We start from the raw sequence: 12,198 nt of genomic DNA on the forward strand, positions 1-12,198 counted from the left end.
CGACCCTTTGTCTGTTCTTCGGTCAGAAAAACACAATCATGTTGTTCTTCCTTCTGGGTCTCAGCAACAGGATATGCTTTAAAGTAGCAGGGTTCAAAGTGGCGCACCTCTTCAGTGTAATATGTGGCGCCAATAGCGTTAACTCGTATCCTGTTAAACGAGCACTAGTTAGATGCTGTGTTTTCGTTTGGTTCAATAAAGCATCTACCGAATGGGGAACTAACACCAACAATTTGTGTGACAAAACTATCCCCTCACTCTGTCGTATGGCCACAGCTGTTGCTGCGACTGCTCGAAAACATCCAGGCAATCCTCGAGCCACAGGATCGAGTACTGCTGAGAAGTACGCACAAGGCCTCTGTTTATCTCCGTGTGTCTGCACTAAGACTGACAATGCACACCCATCCTTCTCATGTACATATAGTGTAAAGATCTTTGTATAATCTGGTGTACCTTACACTGGTGCAGAACAAAGGGCTTGTCTAAATTGTTCAAAAGCATTCTGACATTCTTCTGTCCATTCAAGGGGAATTGGTGTAGTTTTGGACAACAAATCTAGCAAGGGTTTTATAATGTATGAAAATCCTAGTATCCACTGCCTACAAAAGGACGTCAAACCTATAAAAGCACGAACATCTTTCTGAGTGCAAGGAACTGGTGTATCTAATATTGCTTGAATTCGGTCTGATGTCAATGCACATCCCTCCTTAGACAAAAGAAGACCGAGGTAGGTCACCTTCGGTCTACAATATTGCAACTTCTTCCTCGAGATCTTGTGAATATTCTTAGCAAGGAAAGAAAGCAGGGAAAGAGTACTCTCCTCACATTGTTCCTGCGTCTCTGCTGCAAGTAAAATGTCATCTACATATTGAATAAGAGCCACCCCAGACTGTAAATGAAAGGAATCAAGCTGCCTTTTTAAAGCCTGGCTATAAATGCTAGGGCTTTCTGTGTAGCCTTGAGGAACCCGACAAAATCTATATGATTTGTTATTTAATGTGAAGCCGAACAAATATCGGATATCAGGATGAATAGGAATCGAGAAGAAAGCATTCTTCAGGTCAATGACAGTGAATGTAGTGGCGGTAGGTGGAATCAAAGTAAGTAAGGTGGTAATATCAGACACCACCAGGTATTGGGGTACGACTATCTTACTAACTTCCCTCAAATCAATAATAAAACGATAGATCTTAGTGTCTGTGTCTTTCTTAAGGACCGGTAGAATTGCGCTATTACAAACATTATAGGGGACTTCCTCCACCACCCCTGCCTCAATCAAGTCATTCACAATATGTGTCAAAGCTATTTCACCTTCTCTGCATATCTTATACTGTGGTATGCGGGGCAAAGACACTCTCTCCTTTACAGTAATATGTATGGGAGGAATAATCATTTGACCCACATCAGTATCGGAAGTGGCCCATAAAGTGCTCGGAAGAGAAGCTAACGCATCGGCCTCCTGCATGAGGCACAATCCCTCAACCTCTGGGTAGTTCTCGTTCAAAATCACCCGTACCCCTTCAGGGGCACAGCGTATAGTTGCTCGAAAATGTTTTAGCATATCAAGTCCCACAATAATATCTGGCGTGTTTGGAGATAACAAAAACGGGCATGGGGCAGTAAATTTGTCAATGTGAAATGTAAGGGGTTGAGACAATGGGCTAAGAGAAGGTGTTCCATCGAACCCTATTGATGTAATCGTTTCACCAGACAGGGGAGCCCTTGGAACCAAGTGTTTGGACAGAGCGCTACGAGTAGCTCCTGTATCGACCAGAAACTGATCAGTAGAACCCAAAACATGTGCTGATATATATGGACCCCTTTGATCGACTGGTACTTCAACCGATTCCACACCCCATCCTACGCAAACCTATGCATAATTATTATCCTGAGACTCAATAAACTCTCCTTCAGCTATCTGATACTGATTCCGTCGATCAAAAATATTATGATCAGCCTGACCACGACCCCTCGCTTCAAACCTACCGCGATCATTCGCTCCACCCCTCGACCCTGAATAACTATTCCGCGACCTTCCACTCCCTCGACCACGCTGATTACGCTGTTCTTGAAGCACCGGACAATCTGATGCCCAATGTCCAAACTGTTTACAGTATGCACACTGATCCTCAGAAATGTCAGAAAGGGTGGAAGACATACCATACGATCTTCGTCTACCCCTATCATTCCCTCTCGACTGTGTAGCATAAACCTGAGCCAACATCACCTTCATCTTTAAATCCTTCGCTTTCTTATCACTACTTTCTTTAGCCTCCAATTCCTGTCGTTCATAATACTGAGCCATAGTCAATAAAGAAGCAGGGGTTGCCGTGGTCCATGAACTTTCACTAGTCTTTAATCGTCGTGCAATCTCCGGTAGGAGATTAGCCACATACTTATCAACGAACAAATGCCTGCCCGTGTCTTCTGTTAATAATTGACCACTGTAATCATGAAACGCTTCCTCGAAACGGGAAAAGAAGTCAGAGACCGATTCACTCGGCTTCTGTTTACAAGAAGCCAACATTGTCCAATCAATTTTCTTAGGGGGGACAAGTGTTTTTAATTTAGTCAAAATAGCCGCCGGGAGATCTAAAATCACTTGACACGGCTTACATGTGGGTTCCCTATCCAAATCAGCTTGAGCTAAGTCCTTCCAATCTGCACCTAAAATCGCCCGATCATCAAACTTACGAATAGTTCTCCACATATCAGGGGGCAATATTAACCCAAAGAAAAGATCAATGTCAACTAATGTCATAACACACGAAGAAACAGCACCTTCCACTCCTTCATAGAAAGCTGCTGGATTTTTGTGAGGGTCGGGCAAAGCATTTTTAAGTGTCATAACATCTGTCCTATTCCAGGGCGTATAAACCCAATTATATATAAAATAGCCCTTCTTTAGACGTCCTTTCATCGTCTGTGCCTTGCCCTTTAGGAGGGACATACAAAGGCGCGGCTTCTCGCATAGGCATAACATGAACTGCAATGCTCTTATCTGTTTCAAAGATAGGACACTCTTTCGATACTTCCGTCGGTCCGGACGCAGGCGGACCCGATGCCTTTTTCGACGCTTGTAGTCGTGACGCTCCATCCCGCAGTTTAATCAAACACTGGAAAAACTCATCCGCATCTGCAAGAACAAAAGTACCTTTACGTAAATTATCACGACCAACTGATATATCCTTAGGTTCCAACTCAGATGAATACTTTCTAAATCGTTCAACAACTTCATCTCCTAAATGATCCAAAAAATACAATTGTTCTCTATCGGACCACTTACGCATAAGACCATCGATTTCTGAAACAGTTATAGAATTAATATTAAGTTTACGAGCAAACCTGCGTAATTCTGAGGCTCGATCAGCACTTAGCCTGGTACGCTGATCTCCCTGACTATCCTCGTCGGAGTCCTCATCTGGGGCCGTAGGCGGAACATACGGAGGCGGGCAACGATCTAGTAATGAAAAATCATCCGATTCATTAGTAAGGACAGGATAAAGAGGACGTCGAATAGGAAACTGACCATTAATTTGTAAATTACGTTCTCAAATCTCTCTCTCTTTCTGTTCCTGCAATTCTTTTTCCTGCAACTGTAAAGCTTTATCACGAGCAGCCTTTCGCTGCTCCTTGTCCGCCAAGGCTTGTTCTCGCTTCATTCGTTCACGCACCGCTTTCTGACACATACGCACACAATCAAACATATCCTGTCTAGACCTGCGCTGAATCAGACACTGCTCCACATATTGAACCTTTCGCAGATCAAACGACCCATGTAGAGGCCATTACAATTCACGATCAGTTTTTGTATATTTATGCCATAATCTACTATACATAATGGGAGGAAGGCCAAATTTTATGTACATTTCACGATTAGGTGTTCCCTCTGGGGGAGCCGGCTGAGATTCATTTAATCGATAATTGGTACCATTTCCAAAACAGCACATTCCTCGAAGTGTGCTGAGAACAGGCATGTCAAAATATCACAAAAAACGCGATACAACATAAAAATGGCACTTAAATATGTCTTACACACGGTGTGCCGTTCAAACAAATACAAAGTCAGAGAAATATCCCTACATGCCTGTCTATGTGAGGTGCACTCCACATATAACTCAAATCATAGGTCCAAATGTTAGCTAACTCAAACAAATCCAAAAAGCCACAGTAAGTGTCAGTAGACTACCTTACCAATCACAAGCTTACCAAATATTCTCAAACGTCCAGGTTCCAACTGCCAAGTTCTTTAATCGAATCAGCCAAACAGGCACTGCACGACAACCCAACCGATCAGGATCTCAGTCGAGGACCGGCGCCACCTGGAAGGTCGGGTCAGAAGGAAAGGAAGAAACACCGTGGGTGCCAAGACTCGGGTCACTCAGTGGCAGCGTACGCGCCCATGTCGAGTTTCCAATCCTTCGTCGCGACCTCTCCTTCGGGCATCCGAGTCGCCGATGAGTCGCTTCGTGGTCGCCAATTTGTGGTATTGGGTTCCGTCAGGTCTACATACTCTGTGAAAAACTCTCAAACACCATAGAATAGAAGTTGGCACGGAAACTGGAAATGCAAAAGACAAGTTTATTAAGACCCCATGGGATGGTGGTACATTCCTACAGCACCCTTCGGTAATGCAAGAAGTATCACACCGAACATCAGTGCGCGACCTCTTTTATACAAGTTTAACAGTAATAAAAAGATAGGCGGTATACTCTCTTCACAGTTTAGGTACATTTAAGGGCATTTTTGGAACACAGCCAACATGTGGGAGGAGTTTAGTACCACTGGTCAGTTGTAGAGAAGTGACCAATCATTAACCCGAATGCTCGATTACCCATGCGTGAGCTTGACCAGTGCTAAAAATAGCCTGTTGCCGGGCAAGGTAAATGGTCATTGGTACAGAGGAAGGACAAAAGGGCATGCTGACCACGAGGCCGCATGTTCATACAAAATGGAAGCCAGGAAATACAAAATGGCCTCCGCACGTTTGGTCAAGTTAACAATGAAAGTTCGTGTAGCTGAGCTAAATGCTAACTCAGTTGCTGCCAAATTACCACAGCCCCTCCTTCCATATCTGACTTGTGCTCCTGCCCCCCTATAAAGTTCTTTTATAAACAGGAGGATTTGTTTGTCTAAGCCAATTTCAGAGAGTATCGCCCAGAGCATCTCATGGTCCATGCAATTAAATGTGGAACTTAAGTCCACGAAGGTCACAAAAAGATTTCCTTTTTTAGCCTGGATGTATTTAGCTATTATTAGTGCCAGGTTAAGGCCTTGTTCTATGGTGCCTTTGCCTGCTCTAAAGCCATATTTTAAGTTTGAAATAACATCGTGCTCTTCCGTCCAATCCTGGATTATATTTGAGATAATCCTCCCGGCAACCTTCATCAGGGCATCGAGTAGCGAAATCGGGCGATAACAGGTGGGGTCATTCCTGTCCCCTTTTCTAAAGATCGGTATAACGATAGCCTCCAGCCAAGTTGAGATGAATCCGGTAATATTTGAGGAGTTGAGCACGTTGGTGAGCAGGGGTGCTCATAGCTCGATCTCTGATTTATATACATCTATGGGGACACAGTCCGGGCCAGGTGCCTTCCCTGAAGGACTTTCTTTCAGTACCCTGATGACTTCCTCGCATTCAAATATAATACCCAGAGGGAAAGGACTAGATGATTTATGCCCCACAGATGCACCGAGATCATTTCTCTGTGTGGATCCAGACTCCACAGGCTCTGCTTTATCATATAGGCCTTTAAAGTGTGTAACCCAGGTTTCACCCGGGATTGCTAGATCTATTTGGGCCACCTGCTTGCTTTGCAGGAAGGGGGAATTTACTGCCTTCTAAAAAGCTATATTGTCCCTCCTCTCGGATGCTTCGTGGAGTGCCAACCATGCATCCTTTTTTAGTTGTTTTTCCTGCTGGTTAAAGCGGCACGGTAAGAATGCCTGGCTATCTGGATTTTTCCTGGGATTTTGGGGTGGTATGTAAGGCTTTCTTTAAGGCAGCAACTGCCTTGGTGCAGCTTTCGTCAAACCAGCCTTGACTATTTTTTTGGGCATGGCAAGGCACCCTGGTTAAAAGTCTTTTTGTTTCTATTAAAATTTTGATGAAGGAGTCGATAACTGTCTCATGCTCACCCTTATTGGAAAGGCATGTTTGAATGTCCTCATAGGTATTTTTGACTAAGGTTTGGAGAAAGTCCGCAGGCACCACCTTGTCCCATTTAATGCAATACCCGTTGTTGCTGGCTAACCTTAATGACGGATTGTATAAGATATTATTTGTTGAGTTTACTACAGTGTCATTAGATTTTAAGGTGACAGAAATAGGATAATGGTCACTAAGGATGATGTCTAGTGTATCCCAATTAAGTATAGTCCCTGAGTATCTTGACGATAGGAGCGTGAAATCGATGGTTGAATTACATCCCCTCCCGTTAAAAGTGGGTCGGAAGGGTTTAATTGGAGAACATAATTCATTGGCGTATGACAGGATAAAGTGAGAAGTCAGAGTGTTCAGAAGGTGGGTGGGAGCGTCTTCCTTGTTGTCACCCAGGCCACAGATTCCTGCCTCCCCCCGAGGGCACAGAGGGCAGTTGAAGTCCCCTACCCATAACAGGGCCATGTCTCCGTCCATCTGCTCCTCTATTTTTAATAGGTTTGACATAAGGTTATTTACAACGGTTTCAGTTAATGAAGTTGGAATATTATTGTAAAAATTAACCAGTGTGATATTTGTTAAAGCTCCCCAAGGGGTAACAATAATTTGGTAAAACTCTGTTGATGAGAACTTTACAGCTGTAGATCCTGCATTGGACGAGATATATGTGCATATCCCCCCCTTGTGTCTACCATGTGGGCTGGGCGTGGCTGGGGTATGGAAAGTTTTGTAACCCAGAATGTGTAACTCATTATTGGTCCACGTTTCTTGTATGCATAACATGCTATGCTTGGTTGTGGTTTCTAGCCAAAGGGGATTAGTAATTTTATCAGACAGGCCTGCCACGTTCCAGCATAAGATGTTATTAGTGGATTGTATCTCTATGATGGAGGCGCTGTTATCAGCCCCTGCTCTTGGACCCTCTAAGGTGCCCGGGGCTGGCATGGGGCTTATGTACGGTGGATGCTCCTTGTAATGTATTAGGACCTTGGTTGTAGGTGTTTTAACTGGCTGCAATGTATTCGAGTTGGTGAACTCAATGGTTATAGGTGAGGTGTTAGTGACCGAGTTTATGTGCGGAATTTTTACAAAGCCCTTTCCTTGTAGCTTGTGTAATTTTTTCGGGGGCGGGCTAGGCGGCTTATGGTGTTGTTCCCTCTTTCTGGTCTCCCTAGGTTTTGTTTTTGCCATAAGTTCATCAAAAGCTCCTCCAGTGGCTGCCCCGTTGATGTTAAACAGTAAAGCCTTTTCTGTGTGGCTTCTATGTTCTTTCCTTCCCCAGCACCCTCTCTTTGAGATATCCTGTTCAATGAATTTTGTTTCAACTAAAGAATTGCTATAATCCGTCGTTGTAATCGGTTCATCGTCATATGCTCCTTTAGGAGCCATCAGTGTGTCGATGTGCGTAGATGCATGGTGGTCCAATGACTTCTCTTTGGTGAGTCAATCTACCCCTTCCAATCCAGAGAGCATGGCAAATCAGTTAAAGGTGGGAATGTTAAAACTAGGGCCTGCTGCATTACCCTCATATGGATTCCAGGGTCTTGATGGTTTAGTCGGTAAGGATCGGGGGTAAAATAACTTAAGTCACGTGTCGATATTCCTCCCCCGCCTCTCTCAAGGTACCAATCTCTAATGTGGGCGATTACTCTGCTATCCCTGAAGTGAACGATGATGACATCCCCCTGTATGTCTTTAGGTCTGTGCCCCACCCAGCTTAATCTTCTCATGTGCAAGATTTCGCCATCTATATTAGGGGGTAGTGGCCTGTTCTTTCTCAGCCAGTAGACTACTTTATTTTTAAGTTCTAAGTATCCTTCTATTTTCCCGACTGCCAGTTCAGTAACCCCATATGGGGCCGCTTCCGGCGGCAAATCTATTTGTTGTGGGGATCCTTTAAAGTTCTTATCGGTTGGGTACTCCCTGACAGTATTTCCCTGTTTGTTAACTAGTTTATTGGCTTGTCCTACAGTTCTTTCTTCCCTGAGTGTTGTGTGGCCAATATCTGTTTTCAGGGGGGCCAGTATATTCTCATGGGGTGGTGGTAAGAAATCCGCACTATTCGTTACGTTGGTTGTTTTCAACCCTATAGTTTGCCCGCATGTGATCTGGTTCTGCTTATGGGCTACCAGTTCCTTTTTTAATTCAGTATTAGAAACTGTTGCTTCCTCTATGGACCCCAGTTGTTCGCCAATCCTTTTCACTCTCTCCACCAGTGGTAATAGTAGAGATTTACCTAGGTGTTCAATTTTCCCCATTAGACCTTGGGTGGAGTGGGATGGTGGAGGTAAGTGGTCGGGCAGGGTCTTCCTTGCTACTATTGTTGGCCCCTTTAAGGGGCTTAAGAGTGTTTTAGGTGTTTTAGCGCGCCTACCCTTTTGACTATCCCCCCACGCTTTCTTATTAATGTGGGCCCTTGCCCCAATGGTTTTATTTGTGTTTTGGTCTTAGGGATGGGCTTAGGGGATGTTAGTAATATGGACTCCTCACAAATAATTTCTAATAGGGGTTCTATGCTTGAATCATTAGTAATGAACTCCCTGCTTATCTCTGGTGATACTGTTAGATAGTGTGACTGTAAGGGGATGCTAGTATCACTATTTAAATCTCTTTCCGTACCTTGTTTCGGTGGAGTAATCGCTAGCTGGATGGGTCCCAGGGACGAGCGTTTGTTATAAGGAAGTTCTGAGGACAGACGACGCTCAGTAATTGCTATCTCGTGTTCCAATACTGAAGCGGCCCTGGTTATGAACTGATCTAGTGTCCCTCTGATGGTCCCTCCCACCAATGATTTCCTGCCTTTACTAGTTCGTGAGTTTATCTTCCTGTGTCGTATGCTTACAGGGCTAGAGACCAAGGGCCCGATGTAGGTAGGCAAATACCGGTCGGAAACAGCCGAAAATATCGATTATCGGCCGTTTCTGACCGGTATTTGGATATTGAGATGTAGGGGCATGTCAAATTACAGAATGGTAATTTTACAGAATCTGTCATTTTTCCGATTCGGTAAAATACCGAATCTGTAAAATTACCGATTCTGTAATTTAACATGTAGGTAGCACTGTAATCAGTGCTACAAGGGTTTAAGAATTCGTTATTTACCACCAACTAGAAGTTGGTGGTAAATAATGAAAACCCTTCAAAAAGCATTTTTTTTGCTTCAAAAAATGTGCCATGTTGCCGACATACATGCCCTAAGGGCATGTATGTCAGCAACATGTGCACCCATGCACAATTGAGGGGTGCAACAGGGTGTCAAAGTGACACCTTGTCCCCTTTGCAAATTCTGTAATTTTACCGAATCGGCATTTACCGATTCGGTAATTGGCATTGATTCCTATGGGCCTCAAGGCCCATAGGAATCAATGGCAATTATCGAATCGGTAAATACCGATTCGGTAATTACCGAATCATTCCGATTCGGTAATTTCAAAAGTGAAATTACCTACATCCCATTTACCTACTCTTAAATACCGAATCGGTATGATTCGGTATTTAAGAGTAGGTAAATCGAGATTACCTACATCGGGCCCCAAGTGCGAAAATAATGTCGGGATCGGATAGAGTAATATTGGCAATGTGATTACAAGGTTTAAACTATTGCAGGTCGAGTCCTTAATGTCACTAAAGAGGAGATAGGATCTTACTTTAAATGTCCCTAAAATGCCGATGTAAAGGGGGTGGCCCGGCCCGGCCTCCTCTGGCCCCGGACGGCCACAGACGGTCCCGCCCTTGTCCCAGGCTTAGTCCGGCGCCGCCCGCGCGTGTCCCACGACGCAGAGGGAGTGCCGGTTCTTTGAGCGCCTCCGGGCACGGAAGTGGGCGGAGGTGGGTGGGGTAAGGAAGCAAGGAATTATAGAGGCTGTAGTCCCCCCTCAGCGGCCACGGTGGTTGTGAGAGCGGCAGCGGGGGAGACCAACAGCCAGCAGTCCTCTGCACCAGCAGTGCATTGCTTCAGAAGTGTATTGCCCCAAAAGAACAGTTTCTCCAAGGTATCGTCTTTGATCTTTCTTCTTCTTCTCATTCTCGATCTTTCTTCTATTCCACTATGGTCTTTATTTCTGGGTGGATGGGCGCCAACCACCTCAAGCTCAATCCAGATAAGACTGAGCTTGTCTTGATTGGCGGCTCATCCAGGCTTTGGTCCCCTGCCTTCTGGCCCCCTATTCTTGGCCCCCCTCCCACTCCGGTTCCCTCTGTTAAAACATTGGGCATCAAAGTCAGTCAGGACCTGTCCATGCACAGCCAGGTCAGCGCCGTGGTGTCCTCTTGCTTCCTCTCCCTTCGGCTCATCCGAAAAATTTCCCGCTTTTTCTCTCTGGACTCTCTTAAAATCATTATCTCTGCCCTTATCACTTCCCGCCTGGATTATGGCAATAGCTTGTTCGCAGGCATTCCTGCCTACGAAACCCGCCGCCTTCAAGCTATCCAAAATCAGGCTGCCCGTCTCATCTTTCACTTACCCAAAACCCATCACATCACTCCTGTCCTTAAATCCCTCCACTGGTTACCCATTCTGCAGAGATCTTTGTTCAAGCTAGGGTGCCTTGTTTATCGGGCCCTTGATCACTCTGCACCGGCTTTCATCAATTCTCTGATCTCTCGTCACATCCCTGCCCGCACTCTTCGTTCATCCTCTTTTGCCCTCCTCACTGTTCCCCGTTTCCACAAATCTCGCACTTCGTGGAACTAGATTTTCTGTTCTTGCTCCCCGGTTCTGGAACTCCCTTCCTCTTTCTTTGCGTTCTATCCCCATTCTCTCACACATTCGTAAAGCGCTAAAAACTTTTCTGTTTGCCCTGGCCTACCCCCGCTAAACCTCCTGGCCCTGTCTGTTCTGTCCTCTAGAGCTCTCAGCGCCAGGAAGCCGCTTTGGCCATCGTGCGCTCTACAAATAATTTCATTCATTCATTCATTCATTCATTATCCCGCTCCACCGAGGGAGCGCCGGTCCTTTGAGCGCCTCCAGGCGCGGAAGTGGGCGGAGGTGGGCGGGTTAAGGGACAAAGGAATTCTGGGGGCTGTAGTCCCCCCCCCCCTCTGCAGCCGCGGTGGTTGTGAGAGCGGCGGTGGGGGAGACCAACAGCCAGTGGTCCTCTGCACCAGCAGTGCGTTGCTTCAGAAGTGTATTGCCCCAAAAGAACAGTTCCTCCAAGGTATCCTGCTCCACCGAGGGATAAGGGTTAAGGGAGCAAGGAATTCTGGGGGCTGTAGTCCCCCCCCTCAGCGGCCGCGGTGGTTGTGAGAGCGGCGGCGGGGGAGACCAACAGCCAGTGGTCCTCTGCACAAACAGTGCGTTGCTTCAGAAGTGTATTGCCCCAAAAGAACAGTTTCTCCAAGGTATCCCCTTAGGCTCATATGTCTTGCTGATGAGGGACTATACGGGGTTTCTTCTTTTGTGTATATGCCCTTTTGATTCTGTGGTTATTTGCATATGCTTTGCTTTGTTTAGTTCTTTGGCATATTCGTGAAAGTTTGTATTTAAAAGCTACTTATATTGGGGGGGTTTTCTCAGTTTATTGAACTGCTGATCCCGGAGGACCTGGAGGGTGATATTATCTATGTACCTTCGTTCTGTCTAAGCTATTACTTTCTATCTTTCTTTTTGAAATCGTGCAATTCAGGACTGCGTATGGTTCCATTCACGGAAGTGAAACAGCAGCAGTACACGGGATCGAGGACGGGCCCACTTGCGGGGTCCATACAGGACTTGATTATGTGCTTTCCGCACCACACTTCCCATAATGCACAGTCTCATTTGAGCCTCCCATTGGTGGGTGTGTCATATGTAAAATGGAGAAGTGGGTTAGCGGTTGCGCACACCGCTTCCGTTAAAGCCCCTGAAGAGAAGCATATGGAGCTTCGAAATGCGTCGGGCAGATCCATTACGGAGCGGCATCTACAAGCGGATCCCCGTCCTCACCTACACATAAATCAAGCTGCTGCTCCTGTGCTACTCAAAGGTGGACAACCTTGGAGCGACAATTTATACGCGGCCGTCCAGCCGCGGAGTATGCACCACCCCGTCATCCTTGGGG

Source organism: Lissotriton helveticus, chromosome 1_1 (assembly GCF_964261635.1).
Source record: "Lissotriton helveticus chromosome 1_1, aLisHel1.1, whole genome shotgun sequence".
In the NCBI taxonomy this organism is placed as follows: Eukaryota; Metazoa; Chordata; class Amphibia; order Caudata; family Salamandridae; genus Lissotriton; species Lissotriton helveticus.